At 39.1% G+C, this 24499-nt stretch overlaps 1 protein-coding gene across 1 annotated transcript in view; it reads right to left on the bottom strand.

Moving 5' to 3' along the window:
* The window catches only part of BNC2 (basonuclin zinc finger protein 2), a 295002-nt gene that overhangs the window by 236125 nt on the left and 34378 nt on the right, over nt 1–24499 (bottom strand). The gene's annotated exons all lie outside the window — the stretch shown is intronic.

Here is a 24499-nt window from a genome sequence, read left to right as displayed (position 1 = left end):
ACCAAACATTTATTTCCAACAACTTTTTAAAGCAATAGCATCTTTCGTTAGGTTCCTGAGATTCATCTGAGCTGTCCTTGGTTGCACATGCATATGGAATGCAGACCCACTTCATTCTGCAGGGGAGAAAATAAAGCAAAATGCTTCTGAAGCAGGTTTGCCAAAGAGGTGTGGCTAGTTAACTAGTTCAATCAATCAATCAATCAATCAATCAATGGATTTGAGTGCTTTGTACTGTCCTACTGTTTGCGATTGCCATCTTTTTGGGTAAAATACTGCTTTGCCTCACAAAGCAACTTTAGTCAAGTTTGAGATTCATCTGAATGTGGTGCCACAGCCCTATAATCTAGACATATCCTTATAGGAAAAAGGGGCAGCATAAAATTTTACTAAACAAATAAACTAGAAAAAATTAGAGAAATCAGTAAAAACAAAATGCTTGAAGCACACTTTTCAGCTTTTCTTTATTTCCTTTATTTGACCTGTAAAATTTTTACCTATCAGTATTAGCAGCAATATTCTCATCAGAGTAAACTTTACTAATAAACTCTGTGTGGTATTCTTGCAACAACCTGATGATGTCTTTCCACACGAGAGGTATTCCCTATCCCAGTCTTATTGCTGTTATTCATATTCTCTCTTTTGACAAAACACTTCGAGGAAGTACAAGCAGTATCCACCCAAAGAGAAAACACTACAAATTGCTTGAAGTTTGAAGAATCAGATTAAAGAATTATCTATGTCACATCATTACGTTACACCTAAACTGTCATTTAAATTTAAGAGTGTTTAAAAGATTGGGAAATGTAGTTATTGAAAGGCATGCTTGCAAAAAAGCCTGAGTCCTATGCTACTTTGGGAAGCGTTAGGCTTCTTTTCTCCAATGCTTTGCTTCTGCCTTGGATTAATTCTGATTAAAATTCTGTTTTGACAGGGATGGAGGGAAGAAATGCATCAACTGCTTGGCTGACCATAACATAAGCAGCAATAGCACAATGTGACCATTTTTTATCAATCTCCTAGAAACATAATTTTCTGTGGTACCTCATCCAGAGTCCCTGGGGGCTTTCAAAGTGAGGTAAAATTCTTTGGGGAAAATTTTTTTAGCATTTGGTAATACTGATCACATCAGTGAAATATCACAGGCAAATATACATTATGTTTCTTTTCAACCTCTCCTTATAACGTTACACTATACATTTGACACCACATTTTATTTATTTATTATTTTTCATTTATTCTTTTTATAAATAAATCAAGATGGAGAGCATACCTCCTCCATCTCTCTCCTATTTTCCCTACAAAGCAATTATGTAATTTGAATTGAACTGAAAAAGAGTGACTGGCCAAAAGTCACCAAGCTAGCTTTTATGCCCAAGGTGGCCAGCCATGAATATTTCCTCTTTGAAGTTTCAGATGCTGCAAATGCTTAAAGATTTTTAATATTTTCAAAAACGGTGTAGAAATTGAACTTGCATTAGTTTTAATTAACGGATTTCTACCTGGGTTTATTTGGCAATGTTCTTCTGCATGACAGCTAGCATACCTTATAATCACAGCTTCTCTTTCTTTATAATGAGATATTATTATCTCTTTTATTCATTAAATATGAAACTCAGTCAACTGAACATTTAAAAATGTGTCACAAATACGATTGACTGGTGCTAATGGTTGATACGGGTTGCTGCCAGCATCCTAGGTATCAACCAAGTATCTTCTTAAAATATATGATGTTCCGAGTAGCGCAGTTTTTTGCAGTTCCTCTGGTGTTATTGCAGGAAGCTGCAATTTGTTGATGTATCTTATAAAATTCTTGGATATGGCACTAAGCTGACAATGGGTATCATTTTTACATGTTTCATCCATAATCGCGTAGTTTCAATGGTCAGGCCGCAATATTTTGTGATTTTTTCCAGTTCTTTTTCTTCGACTCTGGTGTCTCCTGGTACAGCGATATCAATAAACTGTATGCTTCGGCCAGTGGTGGGATTCAACTAATTTAACAACCGGTTCTCTCCCTAATGATTTCTTCCAACAACCAGTTCAGAAAACTGCTCAGAAATTTAACAACCGGTTCTCCCGAAGTGGTGCGAACTGGCTGAATCCCACCACTGGCTTCGGCCCTCGACAACTGTGATATCTGGCATCCTATGTTCCAAATGATGATCTGTCTGTATTCAAAAGTCCCACCAGATCTTCACTGTCTCATTTTCGATAACTTTTTCCACTTTGTGCTCCCATGACTTTTCGGATACAGGTATGTCATATTTTTAACATAATGACCAGATATTATTATTATTATTATTATTATTATTATTATTATTATTATTATTATTATTATTATTATTATTATTATTATTAAACAGTCATGGGTGGAAAGATTCTAAAAACTCACCTTTGCCTCTCTTATCGTTCCATGTTCAATAGATAAAAGGCAATTCAAATTGAAACTTATAATTGTCCTGCTTTGAAAGTATATAGCAAAATACAATTTGAAGGCAGGTACTTGAGATATATTACACTACTCTATGTTTACATCACATTATGATATTTCAAAAATTTGGGCCATCTGACATACATATGTGAAGCTAAAGAATAAAAATATAAAACAGTATCAGGACTGACATATTTCAGCTTTCAAGATTAGGTAATGTTTCTTTGATCAGAAAACATATTTTGTTCATTAAAGCTGATGGAGGGAGGGAGGAAGGAAGGAAGGAGGGACACATTTTGAAGCAAATGGTAAATATATTTGCAGAATTTTTAGTTCTTTAGTATTTGGATTGGATTGTACTTACTGGCATGTTACCATTGTTTAGAAGGTATTCTAGTTCAAATCAATTAATGTCTATGACTGTTTATTTTCAATTTTATGTTCAAGCAGTTGTAGCGAATCAGACTGGAGAAACATAGCTTTGTTCCATTTGAGCAGACCCATCAAACTTACCAAGAAAATATTTTGGGTGATCATATGCAAATATTTTGATGGAATGGAAAAGGGAAGAAGAAATGGAGGAATTATTCCTTCCTTAAAATAAGGTGTCCATATTCAATATTAATTTTTAATAATGATAATGAAAGGCATATATCTCTGGAAGAAGCTTCAATACTATATCCGCTTATCTGGAAATAAACTTTATTTTGAACAGTAATGACTGATTTTACTGTCTACTGGACAGATTGAGCTCTAAACATATTAGAGTGTACACTGGCACAGCTTGGAAGATACATAGAAATATGTAACTGCCTAGTGTCATAAAATTCATAAATGGACAGCTTCATGTCTTCTGCCACTTAAAGATCAAAAGCTTAGAGAAAGCACCCAATTATCATATGTACATCAAGGAGTTCAAGTTCAATTAAACAAAGGTGCTCTAGGGTTTTTGGCACATTTACTGCTTACATCAAAAAAAAAAAAATTCAATTGCACTTGGCAAATCTATATTTTTGTACTATTAAAAAGCAAGCCTATGAATTAATTTTCTATGTGCTAAAAATATAGAAAATACAATACAATACAATACAATACAATACAATACAATACAATACAATACAATACAATCAGTGGTGGGTTGCCCCTGGTTTGGACCGGTTGGTGGAAGTCTCTGCCCACCCACCCAGACGTCATCAGGAAGCTTCTGCGCATGCGCAGAAGCGTGCACGCGGTCCCGTTACAAACCGGTAGTAAAGGTAAGTAGAACCCATCCCTGAATACAATACAATACAAGGAAAGCTGCAGACATGTGAACGGAGACACAATGATGGGATTACAAAAAGGACTGACTTTAAAAAGTTTCATCTGTTTAGGAGTCTTCTGTGAAGCAACCAAGGACCAGGAAAAGAGAGTTATATAAAATTTATCTGTAATAAAGGAAACACACACCTCCCAACACACACACATACCACCAGCACTTTGTTTGTATGTAATATATTCATTGATTGATGTATTAGGTGTGCTGTAATTCTGTTCCCATTGTATGCTTTCTTCCTTTCTTGGTTAATGTGGAAAACATGTGGAAGAATTGCATGCCACTAACAGTTTCTATTGGCAATCTCAGGTGAAATGTGAAGGCGAGAAAGTTTTGCAATTGCTCTTAACTGACACCCATCTACCCTAGATTCATCAGAAATAGTACTCATGCTTATTTGGCTTTGGAAATGTTTATATTAAGTAACTGGAGGATATAGTGTCTCTCTTTTTCTATAAATATACAAAACGGCTTTGCTAAAAAATATCCTAGAAACAGAAGGAACCATCCTTTTAAGGGCAAACCTTGGTAAATTAGAGCATATTTTAAGAAAGGAATTATCATACTGTCATCACAGGTAAACAGGATGCTGACTTTTTGTGTAAAAGTGTGACAAAGCTGTTGAAGGCAACATGGAAAAAAGCTAATAAAATTGGCAGTTTTCAGATGGATGGATGGATGGATGGATGGATGGATGGATGGATGGATGGATGATAGACAGAGATAGAGAGATAGAGATAGAGAGAGATAGACCGATCGATAGACAGATAGACCAAAAATGGGTGTCTTTATTCAGCAATAACTATGTTGTTCTGTCCATTTTCTTCCTCTTTAAACATTCTAGTACATTGTGCTCATCATGGAATCAGACATAGGAACCTGAAATTTTATACATATGTATCCATGGGACAACTTTAAAAGATTAAGAACTTGGAGGAAAACGGGAAAATTTATGGCTATTTGTTTGTTTAGTTACATCCTTGAAGCCCAGTCACTGGGGATCCTTTTTAAAATTTGGGAAAAGAAAAACAAACATTTACGTACAAGGTCATCCAGTTAAGTTAGGTATACTCAATGCTTGGAGGTTCAGGGGTTACTATAAGATCACCAGAAGGTGTCAGACTGAATTTTGCAGGTTTTTTTTTTTAAAGAGTTTTAAGATGCAAATTCAGTGTGGAGAGTTTCAGGCAGTAGATATTGTTGGCTTTAGATGACTTCCAGTGTTTTTGCAATATAGTAGGCAACTTTTACCATAGCCATTAAGTTACTTTGCAAAATTTTGGAAGACCTTCCATGTTAGAAAAGTTTTTAGTTTAGGTTGTAGAGGTCAATGAGATCTTGGAATATCCCAGCAGCTACAATTAAGCCAGATTTCTTTTATCAAGAAAACTTTGTTTATTTAAAATCAATAAACTATTTACATTTTAAATCACAGAACATTATATCTTGGTCTTTATTTATTTCTGAGGTAAATGTGCCTAGAGCATAATCCCTTCTTCTCTCTTTTTTCCTGTGTGTCTCCTCTTGTTTCCCATGTGTCTCCCCATGTGTGTGTGGGTAAAGGGGGTCATATTTATAGAGTGGCTAAGCCACTCCCCCTTCAGTCCCTTAGACCAGTGGTCCCCAACCTTTTTATCGCCGCGGCCCGCTGAGCGCGCACAGGGGTGGGGGCACGGCCCAGGAGCTTTTGCGCACGGCCCATTGCGCACGGCCCAGGAGCCTTTGCGCTGCAGCGTTTATGTCCCCCGGCCGCTGCGCGGCCCGGTGCCAGGTACTCCACGGCCCGGCACCGGTCCGCGGACCGGGGGTTGGGGACCACTGCCTTAGACAAAATGGAGGGAAAGTATAAACACAAAGCCATCCTTCCAGTATAGACAGTGTGGTTCAGTGGCACTGTTTTAGATAATTATCTGACATTCCATCTCTTAATTCCTGAGCAGTTGAAATAGAATACTATTTCACCAGGGCTTTTGTCTTATCGTCTCCAGGTTTTTTAGCAGGTTTCTTAGGAAATTTATCAAAGAACCATCAACCTTTCAACCAGTTTCAGATCAGTTTCAAAATGCCTGTTAAAATAAAACTGTCCTCCCTTCTAGCTAGTTTAGCTTGCTTGTTAATTAATTCTATTTAAATGCCTCTCCACTTAAAGACTTAATCCTTCTAGTTATTTTCACAATCCCCGAAAATTACAATTAGGCTTGATTTTCTCTGCCTAAATAAGCAGTTTGCCTCAGGGTTGAAGGGCACCATTTCTGTTTCCCACCTCAGCACAGAAGATTGAAACCTGTAGGGTCATGCCATCGTAACTGCTTTCACTGGGAATACACCTAGAGAATTATGTCTTTAGCTACAACTTTTGGGCTGGATTCGTTCGTTCGTTCTTTCATTCATTCGTTCATTCGTTCATTTATTCATGTTCAAAAATGAGCAGATAAAGTTTACAGTATACATTACAAATATAGAGTTACACTATATATTTATTCTCCTTTCTGTAGGAAATAGATGACGCAATGTTTGTTACTACTGAAGTTGCTATTGCTCAGGGACAGGACATCCTCTTGCACAATTTAGGACAGTGATGGTGAACCTATGGCACACGTGGCACCCAGAGCCATGTTGCCTGGCATGTGCAATGTCACCCCTTCCTCTTCCGGGTTTCTGGCGTGCGTGCCAATCAGCTGGCCTTTGTGCATGCAGCAGTGCCAGAAACCGGAAGAGCTGGTCTTCCTGGTCTGTGGGCCAGGAATGGGGCTTCCTCTAACTTCGGAATTGGGAGTGTCCAAAAAGGAGGAGGACCAATGGGAATTCTCCCTTCTGCAGCGTCATTGGTCTCCAGGCAGAGTCTCCATTGACTTCACCCACTTGAGAAGAAGCCCAAGTTAGTTATTCAGGCCAAGATCCCCCCTACCACTTTCTCCACTTCTCTCTCTCTGCAGAATTGTCCCTCTTCCTTCTGGAGACTCTGCCCGAAAACCGATGATGCTCAAGCAAGGTGAATTCTCTTTGGTGATGCCCCTCGCTCTGCCCCCCCCATCTCAAAAGTCCAAGATAAACACTTCTTCCCCTCAACGCAGGACATGCGTGCGCCAGAAACTGGAAGAATCTTATCCGGCGCACGCATGCCCCCTGGGCAGCTTCTCTTCCTGGTTGCAGCCCTGACGAGCGCCGAAAACTGACCTAGGAACTTTGATCAATAATGTAAATGAGATGTGTTTTTATAGGAAATTTATGGCAGCAAAATCCTTGTTGGTTTCCTCCCAGTGTAAAAGAACAGAAAGTCACCTCTTTGTGAATATGGGGCAGTTTGCATTTGTCAACTGGTCTGGTAACTGCTAATTCATTATCGAAATAGCACATCCATATTTGTATTTACAAATATTCCTCAAACTACAACCACAATTGAGCCCCAAATTTCTGTTTGTAAGTGAGACAGTTGTTAATTTTGCATCATTTTCCGATCTTTCCTTTGTTAAGGAAAGTTGTTAAGTGATTCACTACAGTAGTTAAGTTAGTAACATGGTTGCTAAGTGAATCTGGCTTCCCCATTGACTTTGCTTGTCAGAAGGTCGCAAAAGGTGATCACATGACCCTAGGTCACTGCAACATCATAAAATGTGAGTCAGCTGCCAAGCATCTAAATTTTGATCATATGCCATTTACAATCGTAAATGTGAACAATGGTCAAAAGTCACTTTTTTCAGTGCCATTGTAGCGTCCAATGTTCACTAAATGAATGATTGTAAGTTGAGGGCTACCTGTATAGTGGGGCTGTAACATTTGGGCTGGAGGAAAATCTAGATACCACAAGATGGAAGCAAACAAATAAAGATATCTAACTGTTTGGAATAGCCTGAGATAGCAACCCAACTTTTAAAAATATTGTGTGTTTTTTGTTATAACATTTCATCAGAGGCATCTTTGTAAACTGCAATGTTATTTTGTAATTGTTTGAATTTCTCTTGGACCTAACCCTCTTCAGTTTAAAATCTGATCAGGAACATATAATGTAAATTGTGGGTGAAGAGAACATTACTTTTAAATTCAAAATAGTGTTCTAGGCTTAGCAAAGTCTTTACAGCTTATGTTAAGCTATATTATGGTATTAAACACTTAGATTCCTATTTGCTACTTTTTTAAAACACATGAAACTGTAATTAGCTTAATACTATCATCTGAAATGAAAAGGTTTTTTTTTTAATTATAGAATACACGGAGAGAGACATATATATATATGGTAATGATAGCAGAAACATTATATGATCAGTACAGAAGAATAATATAGTCCTCTATTTAATTATGACTCATTACTTTAGAGTTCTCAGGAGATTTAAGGTGTTCTCTTCTATTATCTTTTCCACTGTTTATTGCAATCTATTTGCTGCCTTTCATACTGTTAAAATTAAAACAAAAAAAATTCTTCTAGTATGACAAAAATACTAGATATGAAATCAGATTTGGCCTTGTGACAACATTACAAAGTCAGTTCAAAGCTCAAGACTTCCTTTTGCCTCTCTTAATAGGAAACAATGCAGCCAATTAATTTTGGCTACTATTACATTAAACAATTCAGAATAATGTTTGCCAAATGGGTTAATGTACCTTTCCTACCAGTGGTGGGCTTCAACCGGTGTTACAACCAGTTCACTTCGTGCACGCTCTTTGAAATAGCAAGGGATGACAGTTGCTCCAAATCCAATAATTACTGAATTCAGTAGCTTAATAGAGTATATTAAGTATATCAAAAAGTATTTGAGACAAAATGTTATTTTGCAGTATATCACAACAAGACCACCAAGAAGACAATTTTCTTGATGCTACTCTCTGAGACCTGCTCCACACACAGGAATAGAATAATTGCCCACTTTACAGATAGTCCTTGACTTACAAGCGTTCATTTAGTGATGGTTTGAAGTTGCAACGACACTTATGACTTATGTTTTCATACTTACAACCATTGCAGCTTCTCCAAGGTCATGATCAAAATTCAGGTGCTTGGCAGCTAGCATATAATTATGATATTTGCACTGTCTTGGGATCACACAATCACCATCCATCCAGCTTCTGACAAGCAAAGTCAATGGGGGAAGCCATATGAGATGATCAAGGCATGATTGACTGCAAGAAAGGCTTCCAGGTCTACAAAAGTGCATAATTGGCATGCCAAATGAAGAGTCTCTGTGAAGGCTCTTCTAGCCACAACTGTCATCTCTTCAGCTGTGAGTTCAATATTGTACACTGAACAATGAATTGCAACCACATTCAGAACCAAAGAGTAGACAATCATTGGGTGTGACACAGCTCTTCATCCATAGCTACTCAGCTATGACAGAATTGAATTTGAGTTTGTTGTTGTTCCCCATCCAAACCCTAGTAACATCCAAGAATTTATCTCAACAGCTTGTTGGTCGGCTATGAAGATGACAGAATTATAGGGAGGGAAGAAAGTCTGATGCCCACTGCTAGCTTCCCACAAGGAAGTTGCTCTCTCTCCCAATTCTTTTTTGCCTACCCATGGTCATTCTGTTTATTTAGGTAAGAAAATGCCTCTGAAATAATAACCCAACAGGACACATGTTGTCTAGTAATCCCTAATATAAATTTTTACACATGCTCAATTGGGTTCACTCTACATCTTTCTACCTGCTATCAAAGAGTTTCTTCTTCCAGAAAAGCACCACAGGATTGATGATCAGGAAGAGACTGCAAGATGCAATCAGATGCAAGATCCTCATCACCCATCCAATGCAGGACTTGGCTGAACTTCCTATCAGATCCTCAGAGCTAACCTACTTGGGTTTATTATTGGTAGTCCTGGGTTAACAATGAAAATTGGAACCTGAATTTCTATTGTTAAGCAATGCAGATCGTGTGAATATACCGCTTTAGCGATGGTAATCCTAGCACTCCCCATTGCCTCGGTTAAGCAAGGCTTGTGGGTTGTTAAGCAAGTTGTAGGTGGTTGTAAGCAAGCTGGCAGGCAAGTAGAATGCAGTAGGTGGCATGAGCATCGTGGGACTAGTGGTGGTTGCTGCCAGGTAAGTGAGGGTGAAAACAACTTACTGGAGGCACATCCAGCCTTCCCTATCAGTTTCCCCATTGACTACTTATGGGAAGCCAGTAGGGAGGGTCACAAATTGTAATCATGTAACCGAGTTACCTAACTCTCTTACATAAAAAAGCAATCTTACCACAAAATGTTCCTAATTTAAGGCATGAATTGGCCTGAAACCTTTCTTTCCCTACTGAGAAGTCAATTTTGAATATGAAAAAAAAAAAAATTAATGATAAACATTTAAATTTGGTTTCCCGAGAAAATTTTGTCTACAATCACTAATCAAGAGAAGTTAATCATTCCTTCTCTTGCTACAAAAATAAGGCATTTTGAAGAAAGGCAAAAATGTCAAGAATATTGACCAAGAAGAACTTTATCTCTTAATGGTAGGTTATCATTTTATTTTTAGTGAACTTCTAAGCAGCGTATGTTCATAGAGAAAACATCTGAACAATTTCCATTTCAAATACCTCAAAAGTATATTGAGAAGTATTGCAAAATTTCTCAGTGGGAGTTTTAGACATTTGCAATTTAAAATATTCAACCAGCAAATGATTATTAAAACAGTCCAGAGCTTAATTAAAACATTTGTCATTACCAGAAGTAATTCTGAGGCCTGAAACAAATTGGCTTGAAACCAATTTGTTTAGAGCAGATCTTGAAAGAATTGGGAACAATTTCCAAACCTCAAAACATGTTTATATTTTAATGGAATGAAAATCCACTGAGAATTATCTTTAATCAAAAGAGTCTATATATTTTTCCAGAAGATATTGACATCAATAACTGCTTTATCTTAACTGTAATATATTTTTATTTTATATCATGACCAACTATCAGCTTAACAATGTCACAGTTTTAGGACTAAAATTAACTCTTCCTTCCTGTGCCTTAAAGTGAACAAACACAGTGCTAATTCTGTAATATTGAAAAAATACTTTTGATAATTGGAAAAATAAGATAATGAAACCATTTCCCACCTTTTATATAAGAAAAGATACTTTGCAAATATTTACTGAAATGAAATATTCTTTAGCCTAACAAAAGGATACTGAAAATTAAAGCAGTTCAAATTTCAGAAGCAAATTTATTTTCAAAGGTTTTTTTTTAAGTTTTTACATCATTAATCCTATAAGGATTTTATAAGCTGATTTAGCAGAAGGTCCACTGTCCACTTAATTCAGAAGCATTTCTGACCAGACTTCCAAATTCCTGTTACTCTAATATACTTTTATTTAACACCAACTTCATATAGAAACTGAGCTACATACCGAAATGTTCACGATAAAGGTGAAGTCTCCTTTGTATCATACTTAATTTCTACAGAAGTGGCCAAAATTGTGGAAACCTTTTGGGAAAAGTGTATTTTCTAAAACTAGCTAATAACAGCACTTTTTTTTTTTGAGAAGTACCATAAAATTATATATCAAGGGAAAGATAATTTAATCAAGAATGTAATGCAATAACTTTTATGAAGGATTTGCTATTAGAATAACAGTTACAGTATAAAGAAGAAAAAATGAAACACGTAGAAAAACAAGATATACAAAAATTATCACCATAGAAAAAACAAGATATACAAAAATTATCATGTCAGTTAATACTTAGTTGGGTAATCTTTAGTATGAATTACGGCCTTCAACGTCTTCCCATGGAGTGAACCATGTCTTCTAGTTCTGCAGCTGTTATAATGTGAAACCAAGATTGAATGATTGTTTCTATTAACTGGGTTTTATTGCTGGATCGCTTCTGACTAACAAGTTTCTTTAGTCGGCTCCATAGATTTTCAATTGGCTTGGGCTATTCCCAGGCCATTCCAGCAGTGGAATATGATTATCTTGAAACTCCCCCCAAAAAGTGGTGTTAAAATCATCAAACCTCAAAAATACACTTTTCCCAAAAAGTTTCCACAATTTTAGCCACTACTGAACATAGTCACACCTTTGCATAGTGAATTCAGAAGCAGTTTAACATGACCTTCTTCCCAGTCTACAGTCCTGTCTTATTTGTTTCCTATTCAAATACTAATTAGGTTTGACTAACCCTGTGAGATTATCCAAGGTCAACAACCAATTTACCCAACCATATTTCATATTTAAAGCTGTGCAGGTAGTCTTCAACTTACAACTATTCATTTAGTGACCATTTGAAGTTACAATGACACTGAAAAATTGACTCATGACCAGTTTTCACACTTATGAACATTGCAGCATCACCATAATCAGGTGATCAAAATTCGAAGGCTTGGCAACTGACTCATATTTATGACGGTTGCAGTGTCCCGGGTCATGTGACCACCTTTTGTGACCTTCTGACAAGCAAAGTCAATGGGGTAGCCAGACTCACTCAACAACTGTGTTACTAACTTAACAACTGCTGTGTTTCACTTAACAACGGTAGCAAAAAAGATCATAAAATGGGGCAAAACTCACTTAACTGTCTTGCTTAGCAACAGATATTTGGACTCAACTGTGGTCATAAGTCAAGGACTACTTGTATACCAAGAAATATAATTTATCATTTATAATTAGAATACAGCAGTTCTTGAAAAACAAGGAATCCTTAGTTCTGATCTTTAGAATTGTGATGAATTCTAATGAATGAATTCCCACCCTATGCAGTCCTATGCAAACTCATTTGAAAGAAAGCTGCACTTAACACTGTATATTATCATATGTGAAATAAACTGTCCTTCTGTCCCTGCTGCCTAGTCTCTCACAAGTAGAAAAGAAGTCTATTAAACAGTAGGCCTTTTTTTCAAGTGAGCATATACATAATCTGGCAGCAAAGATAGAAGTCTTTAACTTAGTCTTTTAAAAACTTGCTTCAACTAATAATCAGATCTTTTCTTAGTTATATTAGGCTTATAGGTAGACCCTAGAATACAAGCCTGTATTTTTTGTAGTACTTATGTTTCACATTCAAAAATGGATTTCTTATTAATAAAGAAAGTGACAAATAATGTTTGATAATATTTGAAATCTCAAGTGGTTATATATTGGTAGGTAAGGGACAGGATAACAGGAAGGTGAAACTATGGTTCAGTAACAAATGGAGCATCTTCAATATCAAATGGAGAATTACAAATTATCTTGACGGATCAATTATTGTTGATTTTTTCAACCACAAGTGGATATGCTCCATTGAATTGTTATGAGAAAGAAGTAAAAAACAATCACTGCACATTTTGTAATTTAACTCAACCAGCTTCTTTCTCCCAAACCTTATTTAATCAATTATATCAAGATGCCTCTTTGTTCCTGTTTTCTTGGTTGATATTCCTGTTTAAAACTTTTGGTTGCCTGTTTCATGACTCTTAAATTTAGGGAGAAAAACTAGTTGTTGAGGTTACACAGATCTTTACTTCTCCCTAAAACCAACTTTTTATAGCATATCCTGGACTTTGTTCTCCAGAACCTCTAGTTAGCTTATTTTAAAAATTATGTGTACTTTCACAAAATAAAATAAGATTAGAATGAAAATGTGGGGTTTCAATGAAGTTATACATCTGGTGTTCTAATAAGCTATTCCAGCACAACAAATCATTGTCAATTTATCCCCTAAGGTTTCAACCTGGATATTTTTGAAAATCACACTCTATGTGTTAATTGGCTTATCCAATGTCAAGATGCTTGCTTGCCTTATCAGCAACAACTTTTTTTTTTGCTTCTGCATTTATAATCCTGCCCCACAACTGTGCGCATGTTCATTGTGCATGAGCATGTGTGTGCCTATGCATATGTAGACATTTGGAAAACAGGACAAAGCTTTGTGCATCTGATAACTATAGTCTACAAACTGCATGCTATAAAATGCATTAGCATTTAAGGTACCAAAGACTTTTGTTGTTTTAGGTGTTTAAGAATTTTTTTTTCTCACATCCACTCATCAGCTGAAGAAGCCACTGAGATTCACAGAAAATTATACACTATGTTCTTAAACACACATCCATTGTCTCAGGCCATTGGACAGGAAACAGAGGAGAGGAGAACATTTTAAAAAGACAGGAAAAGAGGAAGGTCAAAAGCTAGAACGCAGAAATGTATCTGACATGATGGTAGGAAAGGCACAGTAAAATCACAAGCACCTTTAGTTAAGGTTGGGAAGATGTTGCTCACAGCTCCACAGAATATTTAGAATGGACCATCAACCTGATTCTCTTGGTACATCCTTATAGTTTATGAAAAATGTACTGTTAAAAAAAAAGATACTTTAAGTTTTCCATATGCTGAAGGGTATCCATCACTTTAACCACAAACAGGAAAAATAGCTCACTTGAGTATATACCACATAAAGCAATTCCCACTTCCACAGTTCAATTTGGAAGTCTCACCTAAGTACGATTTGAGAGTCACTGGTCCCAGAACATACCTCCCACACCAGGGGTGTCAAACTGACAGCCTGTAGGCCAGATGTGTCATGCGCAGGTCATGCCCACCCCAGCTCAGCAAATGGGAAAAACTTCGTGAAACGTCACGTGACAGCAATGTGAGTTTGACACCCGTGTCCTACACAGTTTTACAGAATTGAAGAAGAACCATTCTGCAGTTTTATTTGCCGTTTGTATTACTGCTAAGTTTCTAAGTATAAATATAGCTTGATCTACATTGCCTTTTACATTCTCTCTCTCTCTCTCTCTCTCTCTCTCTCTCTCTCTCTCTCTCTCTCTCTCTCTCTCTCTCTCTCTCTCTCTCTCTCTCTCTTGTTCCCCAGGTAGCACAGACTCTCAGGACCTGGGCCTTTGGCTGTTGTTGTGCAATGCCAGATCTGTGGTAAATAAGGCCCCCCTCATTTATGATTTATTCAGGAGGGGGGAGCGGATCTGGCAGGTATTACGGAGACCTGGTTGGGCCCAGAAGGGGGGGTGCCCCTGGTTGAAATGTTTCCGGGCATTTCATCAGCCGAGGGCCCAGGGTAGGGGCGGGGGGGTGGCGGTTATTATTAAAGAAAGTCTATGTCCAAGGGAGACCACTGTACCTCAAATAGCCAGATGTGAGTCCCTCCTTGTGAAGTGGGGTCGTAGGGTGCAGATGGGCCTGCTGATTATGTACTTGGCTCCCTGCTGCGTGGCAGTGGCCCTGCCCGAGCTGCCTGACGTGATAGCCGGGGTGGCGGTTGATACCCCCAGGCTTATGGTTATGGGAGATTTCAACCTGCCATCTGTCGGCGAAACGTCTATGGCAACTCGGGAGTTCTTGGCTTCCATGATGGCCTTGGACCTGACCCAATTAGTTCAAGGCCCTACTCACTTGGGGGGACAAACTCTGGACTTGATTTTTGTCTCTGGTCAGTGGCAGAGTGATCTGGAAAGAGGGGATTTAGTCATCGAGCCCTTGTCATGGTGTGATCACTCCCTCCTTTGCATGGACTTTCGAACCGCTACACCTCGCCGCAGGGAGATGGAACCGACTAGGTGGTTCCATCCCAGGTGCCTGATGGACCTGGATAGGTTCCTGATTGAGCTTGGGCCATTCCCTGAGACTCTGGCTCACAGCACAACTGAAGAGCTGGTGGCCGCCTGGGATAGGGCGGCCGCCGGAGCTTTGGATCGTGTTGTGCCTTTGCAGCCTCTGATCCGGTGCCAATCTCAACTGGCTCCCTGGTTTTCCAAGGAGCTGAGAGAGATGAAGCACCGGAAAAGACGCCTGGAGAGTGATTGGAGGGCCAGTCACTCCGAAACTGACCAAACACTGGTGAGGTCTCATATTAAGATCTACCTAGTGGCGATAAAAGCGGCAAAATTTAACTATTTTTCCGCTCTTATTGGGTCTGCAGAGAACCGCCCAGCAGCCCTGTTTAGGGTGACCCGCTCCCTCCTTCATCTGGGAGCAAGGGAAGACCCCTTGCAGGGCAGGGCTGAGGATTTTGTACAATTCCTGCATGACAAAGTCACTCAGATTCGGGAAGGTCTGGACTCTGATTGGGTAGATCCGGATGGAGTGATGGAGGGGAATTTTGAGAATGTTATCTGGGAGGAGTTTGACCCTGTGACTCCCGAGGACGTGGACAGGATTCTGGGGAGGCTTAGCGCTGCCACATGTTTATTGGATCCATGTCCCTCCTGGTTGGTGCTGGCCTCCCGGGAGTTACACAAGGCTGGCTCCAGGGGATTATTAATGCTTCTTTGAGTGAGGGTTACTTCTGCCCCTCTTTGAAAGAGGTGGTGGCTTCTCCTCAAGAAGCCTTCCCTGGACCTGGCTGTATTAGCGAATTATCGCCCAGTCTCCAACCTTCGCTTTGTGGCGAAGGTTATTGAGAGTGTGGTGACGCGACAACTGCCCCAGTACCTGGATGAAGCCAATTATCTAGACCCATTCCAGTCAGGCTTCCGGCCAGGGCACTGCACGGAAACGGCATTGGTCGCATTGGTTGATGATCTCTGGAGGGCTCGGGACAGGGGTTGCTCCTCTGTCCTGGTCCTATTAGATCTCTCAGTGGCTTTTGATACCATCGACCATGGTATCATGCTGCGACGATTGGAGGGGTTGGGAGTGGGGGGCACCGTGTTGTGGTGGTTCTTCTCCTTCCTCTCTGATCATGTGCAGTTTGTGTTGGCAGGAGGACAGAGGTCAACCCCAAGGCACCTTGTATGTGGGGTACCGCAAGGGTCAGTCCTTTCGCCCCTTCTGTTCAACATTTATGTGAAGCCGCTGGGCGAGATCATCCGTGGTTTCAGGGTGAGATTCCATCAGTATACTGATGACACTCAGCTGTACATCTCCACCCCTGACCACCCCAATGATGCCCTTGACATAATGTCCCGGTGCCTGGAGGCCGTGCGGATCTGGATGGGGAGAAACAGGCTCAAACTCAACCCTTCCAAGACTGAGTGGCTGTGGCTCCCGGTGTCCCGGTATAGTCAGCTGGCACCATCGCTGACTATTGGGGGTAAGACCCTGGCCCCCTCAGAGAGGGCTCGCAACTTGGGTGTTCTCCTGGATGCACGGCTGTCTTTGGAAGATCATATGACGGCCGTGGCCAGGGGTGCTTTCTATCGGGTTCGCCTGATGCACCACTTGCGTCCCTTTCTGGACCGGGATCCCCTGCGCATGGTCACTCATGCCCTCGTCACGTCCCGTCTGGACTACTGCAACGGTCTCTACATGGGGCTCCCCTTGAAGAGCACTCAGAGGCTCCAGCTGGTCCAGAATGCGGCCGTACGGGTGGTTATGGGTGCAATTCAGCGCACCCACGTAACACCCCTCCTGCGCGAGCTGCACTGGCTCCCGTTGGTCTTCCAAGTGCAATTCAAGGTGTTTAAAGGTCACCACCTTTAAAGCGCTCCATGGCTTAGGACCAGGGTACATACGAGACCGCCTTCTGCTATCAACAACCTCCCACCGGCCAATACGCTCCCACAGAGAGGGGCTCCTCAGGGTGCCGTCGGCCAAACAATGCCGACTGGCGACACCCAGGGGGAGAGCCTTCTCTGTGGGGGCACCAGCCCTTTGGAGCTGCCCCTAGAGCTTCGTCTTAGCCCTGACCTGCATACTTTTCGCCGCGCCGTTAAGACCTTTCGGTTTCAGCAAGCCGGACTGGCCTAATATGAATTTTAAATGGGCATATGTGTGTTTTAATTTGAGGGCCAAATTTTATATATTTGATTTTATTTGGTTTTAAATTTTATAAATTCATGTGTTTTAATATGGCTGTACACCGCCCTGAATCCCCTGGGAGAAGGGCGGTATAGAAATCTAATAAACTTTCAAACTTTCAAACTTTCAATCTCTCTCTCTCTCTCTCTCTCTCTCTCTCTCTCTCTCTCTCTCTCTCTCTCTCTCTCTCCCCCTCTCCTTCTCTCTCTCTCTCTCTCTGTGCATTTGTCTGTGTGTGCGTGCTGTGACATGTTAAGCCTGCCACTTTGAGCTGGGCTGTGAGAGGAAGCCTTTTTCCTTGTTCCTTCTGAGGTGTAAGCTTTGATGTCACAGCATTAACTCTGTATCTCTTAGACTCTTGTTTGTCCTCAATGCAATCATACAGTTTCTATAGAATACCATATCTCCTTCTACATTCCTTCCAAGATTTAGAGCTTTAGTTTTTCAGTATTTCAAAACTTTGTGGCAGAGCCTCAAGAAAAAATTAGGATTATCACACATAATACCTCATTCTATGTCTAAAGAGACTTGCTCTTAACTATCATATAAATCATGGCATTTGGGGGATACTCATAATTTACTACAATTACGGTAAATACCAATTTACAAATCATTTTTAAAACATGCAAAATAATATATATAATTTGCCACATTTCTTTTTGGTTAATCAATTACAATGTTTCATGTGCATCATGTCAGAATAAATTCTTATACTACCAGGCATTTAAAATAGTTTGAAGCTGAAGATATACAGCTTTAAATGAGTAACCCTTAGCAAGTATGTGATGCTAATGAGATTTTCTGAAATCTGAAGGACTGAATCAAGATATAAATCATGGTTTTCCTATAGAGCTGACTGTTTTTTAAGTTTATGACTCTATAAACATTGTCAATATAAGTTTTTAAAAAGCTGCTATTACTATTAGACTATCATAAAAAGTGTAGTAATCAGATTAAAGTTATATTTATGACATAATTGCTTGTCTTATACACACAAAATAAATATATCACACAAATGCACATGAACCATTCTGTATATATATATTTTAAAAAATGAGATTCCCAAATGCTTTTAATAGCTTTAAAGAATCTACTATTTATTAGACAATTAATTGACTATTGCAATAATATAAGCCAATTGATTGCAACTGGTTTTATTGGCATACAGTAATAATTTTTGCAACAAACATTTAAAGAATTGTGGGTTTCAATTGCATATTCGGTGCTCAATACTCTACATAACTGTGAACCTAATAGAACAGAAACATGCTGATATAATCTGAATATTTAGAATAATATCTTAAAAAAATGGATGAGATGACAACATGGGACTTTTAAAAAGTATACTGCATACCTGTAATGTAACATGAATAACATTAGTAATTCTTGTTTTTAATTATTCATTCTTTCACTAACAACTGAAGTACTTTTTGACATGCTTACTATAATAAAGGTTCTGTTTAACATTTTGCAAAAAAACTGTTCACTCTAAATAGGTAGTTTCTCCTTCTCCTGCCACTCCATTTACCATTTCTAATAAGCAAAGATGGGGTAGTTATGGAGAACCATACATTATCTAATATACAAGTAACATATCCACCGATGAAAAATACACAGTTGGACCCAACAGTCTACTAAATCCATTTTAGTCATGTATACACACCATTTATAAAATCCAACAAACTTTGGTGTGATTAAACATACCAAAGTTAGTTGGATTGCATGATTTATCTAAATTATGGACACTAGCCTACACACAATAGCTGAACTCTGGTTTGGATAAATTAGAGCTTTGATGTTTGATTCCTCTTGTGGCATCCTAACCAAATAAGCCACAACTGTTTTGTATTCCCTCTTTAGTTAGCAGGGATTGCTACAAATGGAATATACACAATGAAAAGTGATTAATATAGTCCGTACCTTTTCTGTCTTACTAAAACATATCATGATAGAGCCTTGATTGACTAAAGCATCATTGCCTGTGGAGGTCAATATCTATGAACCCATCTAATAATGTTCATGGTGGAAAACTGCAACCTGGAAGGTACAGAAATAAAAGGTAAACAGCCATTCCAATATATTCTCTTTCTCTCTCTCTCTCTCCCTCTCTCTCCATGCACACAGACAGACAGACAAACAGCTGATGATACTCAGTTGTACATCTCCACCCCAGACCACCCCAACGATGCCCTTGATGTGATGTCTCGCTGCCTGGAGGCCGTGCGGGTCTGGATGGGGAGAAATAGGCTCAGACTCAACCCCTCCAAGACCGAGTGGCTATGGTTCCTGGCACCGCGATATAGTCAGCTGGTGCCATCGCTGACTATTGGGGGTGAGTCTTTACCCCCCACAGAGAGGGCCCGCAATCTGGGCGTCCTCCTGGATGCACGGCTGTCTTTAGAAGAACATATGACGGCCGTGGCCAGGGGAGCTTTTTATCAGGTTCGCCTGATCCGCCAGTTGCGGCCCTTTCTGGACCGCGACGCCTTGTGCACAGTCACTCATGCCCTCATCACGTCACGTCTGGACTACTGCAATGCTCTCTACATGGGGCTCCCCTTGAAAAGCACCCGGAGGCTCCAACTGGTCCAGAATGTGGCCGCATGGGTGGTTATGGGCACAACTCATTGTGCCCATGTGACACCCCTCCTGCGCGAGCTGCACTGGCTTCCAGTGGTCTTCCGGGTGCGATTCAAGGTGTTGGTTACCACCTTTAAAGTGCTCCATGGCATTGGACCTGGATACCTTCGAGACCGTCTTCTGCCACCAGTAGCCTCCCACCGGCCAGTTCGCTCCCACAGAGAGGGTCTCCTCAGGTTGCCATCGGCCAAATTATGTCGGCTGGCGACACCCAGGGGGAAGGCCTTCTCTGTGGGAGCCCCTGCCCTTTGGAATGAACTGCCCCCAGAAATTCGTAAAATCTCTGATCTCTGTGTATTTTGCTGTGTCCTCAAAACCATGTTGTTCCGCCAGGCTGGGCTATCAATGTAAAGATTTTAATTGGTTTTAAATGGGATTTTAAATTTGGGGTTTTATAAATTGGGCCTATTATTTAATAATTTTAATTATTTTTAAATTTTGTCTGTCTTTGTGTTTTTAATTAGGCTGTACACCACCCTGAGTCCTTCGGGAGAAGGGCGGTATAGAAATTAAATAAATAAATAAATAAATAAATAAATAAATAAATAAATAAATAAATAAATAAATTTCATTACCCAAACTATGTAACATCATCAGTGCTATCAAGAAACATTTCCAAGAAAACAACCAGGCTCAGAGAGCACTAAAGTCCCCTCATTACAACCATGACCTGCAAATATTCTCCTTTATTGGAACAGGAGGAAGTTATTGTACATTTGCTGTAAGTAAAGTTTGAATTTTGCAGAAAAATGGAATTGAAAATTGGTTATGGAATACCATAACAGCAATACATGCCAATTAATAAATTATATGTTTAACAAATGTTCAGCATCAAACAGTAATTATGCCATTCCCTTGGATAAATGCATAAGGAATGTTTGTGGTAATGTTCTAGAGATGTGTTGGTTAAGGATGTGAATATGCACATATTTTTGTAGACAGATAATACTATGATGTTGGCTGAGAAACCAAATATTAGACAGACTATATGATTCAACATAGGCTAAGGATTGGAAAATTAATGTATCTAATGATGAAACACTAGAGAAAATAGGTGAATTTATATACTTTAGTAAAACATTTCCCAAGAATGGAAAAATTTATGGGGAAATCTAGAGCAAGTGATGATATGTGTTGGAAATGTGATGGGTAAGTGTGGTCTGGTCTGTTATAAGCAATTAATATTTTTTTAAAACAAGTGAAAACAATTTTGTATAAAAGTATGCTTTTATCCCCTTTTTATATGTGAGAATTGAACAAATCAGAAGAAACAAAAATTGACTGTAATGGGAATGGATTATTTAAGCAATCTTTATGGTATAAAACTTGAAGAGACTGAAGCAAGAATGAATGAATAAATACAAAAATAAGTGATCTGTATGAAACAAATATATTGAGGTGGTTCAATCACAAGGAAGAATTAAAAGAACAAATGTATAAAAAGAAGAATGAATGATGACAAAACAGAAGACTGATAAATTCATATTGTTAAGATGCTCAAAAAGAAATGATAAATTTAAAGATTAAAAAGATGAGGCATGAAGTACCTTGGAGAGATGGTAGAGCCAAAGATGGTTTGTAAAGACGGAGAAAGGGAATGAGAAAACTAAAGGGAAAACCAAATGAAGGACATAAACATACAACTTATACATATTCACAGAATACATAGTATCATGCAAAAAGTTTAAAAAATATTACATACATCTAAATTTATCCAGATAGTCACTGTTAAAAAAAATTACAATATTCTTGTTAAGAAAAAGTGACAAAAGCCACATCCATGATCTGCTTCAAAAATGTAGCCATTTTAGTAAACCTAATTCAGTACACTATCAAACCTTTTAAACCAAATACTTGTGTTGACACAAAGCCATAAGGAAGTTTGCTGATGAATTTCATTTTTCAGCATGTCAAAATGAAAGGTTAGGGTTATTGGGTACGCTGAATACAGTTTCAAATCAGGAATCTTCACCCATGTTCTTCAACTACTAATTCAGAGATGAGAGGGAGGGAGGGGAAAAGAGAGAGAGAGAAAGACTATCATCTATCATCTATTTCTCTGTCTCTCTGTCTCTATCTATTATATACCTATCTACCTCTATCTATCTATCTATCTATCTATCTATCTACCTACCTACCTACCTACCTACCTACCTACCTACCTACCTATCTATCTATCTATCTATCTATCATCTCCTTGTATTATTAACTGTGCCTGAACGCTTAAATTGACCTGAAGAACATAATCTCTATGCATACACATCCCTTATATTCTCTCCTGATGTGTGTGTGTGTGTGTGTGTGTGTGTGTGTGTGTGTGTGTGTGTGTGTGTGTGTGTTTAGGTCAATGTGTACATGTTCAAGTACATGTAAACTCAGGAAAAATGTTAACTTTGAAAAGAATCTGAGACAAAGAAAATAGCAACTGAAGATCCTCTAAGCCTCCTCCTCTCTAAGATCCTTCACATCCAAATATTTTAACTTACTAGTTTTCTCTGTAAAATGAATTCATATGCATGAATTGTTAAGTACCACAAAGGCACAAGAGGAACATCAGCCCAAATGTATCTTGTCACAGATTCCAAGCAATCAAGGAGACAATCAAAATGCAGCAGCCCTTAAAACATTACACTTAAAAGTGTAGGACAAACATAGTAACTTTTCCATCCCTCAGTGGTCCTGTATTAACAACATTGTTTAAAAGTTTGCTTGAAATCATTTACTGGCACCTAATATAAACGAGATGGTGTCAGAATTGCCTGGCTTGTTTACATTTTTAAAGCTGTACAACAAGAATGTGCTCTGGTCTTTTTGCAGCCTTAACAAAAACACCAAATACTTCTGACCCACATAAACCATTATTGCAAAGAAATGTTTTCTTTTTTTAAAGGGATAAAGGAATGAGGGAGTAGTAATGGTAACATACAGTACCATGAGCGACTTTGGCCTCCCAGTCAGTGGTGTACAGTTTACAGATCAGTTCTGGCCTTCAGCAGACAGGAAGAAAAAAAAATAAGGAAAGCAAAAAGAAAAAATAAGAAAAGAAAAATCAGCTCTGGGAGGGGGTTATAGCAAGTCAGGAGGGTGCCGAGAAGCGGAGATCTGCCAGTTTATATACAAGAAGGCAATTCAACTCTCTTCTGGCGCATTCCTTCACTCTATCTCCCAGCCTCACTGCGTGTGTCTTGTCATATTTTCTTCAGCTGTTAATTGTCTGGAGTGAGAGATTTTAAACAGCCACAGCCAGGGAAAAGCGAAACCCTTCTAAGTGACTATCGCAGCCAGTCAGCTTCACACACCACTGGATAACATTTTCCAAGGGAACTGTTCTTCTGATAGTTCCCAAGTCTCTAAGTCACACTCCCCACCTCCCCTCTTTGCTCCCCCCCCTCTCTGAACACACACACTCCCCTTGAGACCTCAGTGCATTTGTGGCAATAAAACATTCATGCGACTTGGAATTTTAACACAATGCCATTTCCCTAGTTTAACCTGAAAGGAATGCACGAGTCACAGCAAACTACATCACCCTGCCATTTAACCCTGCCAAGGACAGCATTTTTGGCCAGGCTGGGCCAGCTCTGACGGGAAAGGACTACACAGACCCACATACGGAGCCCAGTGGGGCCACCTCAGCTTCCACAACTTGGCCAGCAACAACAGCCTGTTCTCCCAAACTCAGGGCTGCAACCCAACCTCTGTAACTGACAACATACTTGTGTCATCGCTAGGACTTTTACAAAGTTTCAACACACAGGAGGAAAGTCCAGCTACAGTTTGGTGGCTGCTCTGTTCTCGGCAGCAGCTCCCATCCCTTGCGAGAGGCTTGGCTTTATTACAAGTACTGTTGTGATTAAATATTATGGCTCTCATCCAGCAGAGAGAGTTAAACACATTTATGTCTTGCTGATTTCAATGATATTTAAGCGTGCTTAATTGTACAGGGGATTCCGCTCTATGCATTTAACCCTGAAAATCTTTCCACTTCTTTTAATCTGAGCTTTGTTTTCTTGGTGTTTTTTTTTTTTTTTCCAAATGAGACTCGGTGAGAAAATAGGTTGCAATGATTACCAAAAATAGTGCTGATGAAGCTAGTTATCAAAGCTGACTCGCATTTGTAGCCTGGCAAGATTTTCTTTTTACTGTTATTATTTCTGTAATTAATATTTATTTTTAAAAGGGAACAGAAAGGTCTTCTTTATGAATGTTGGGAAATACTGATGGGAAAATGAAGTTCTCTTAACCTCTTTGGGCAGCATGTCAGTATTATTCTATGACAGAAAGGAAACATAGTAGCATGAGGAAGTAAGCGATTTTGTACCTATTCACTTAATAGCTTAAGTGATACACACGGAGTTTTCCTTTTGTTTTGAAGTACAAAAATATTTTCTCTTAGTAAAATCCATGTTTGGAGAAAATGGTACACTCACTGCTTTGATTCCATTCCCTACTAAAATTTAATT

This window comes from Pituophis catenifer, unplaced genomic scaffold, assembly GCF_029215685.1.
Source record: "Pituophis catenifer annectens isolate HBS135680 unplaced genomic scaffold, rPitCat1.0.hap2 SCAF_2, whole genome shotgun sequence".
NCBI classification, from domain to species: Eukaryota; Metazoa; Chordata; class Lepidosauria; order Squamata; family Colubridae; genus Pituophis; species Pituophis catenifer.
Note: the sequence above shows the minus strand (reverse complement) of the source record. Positions and strands in the feature narration are given on the sequence as shown.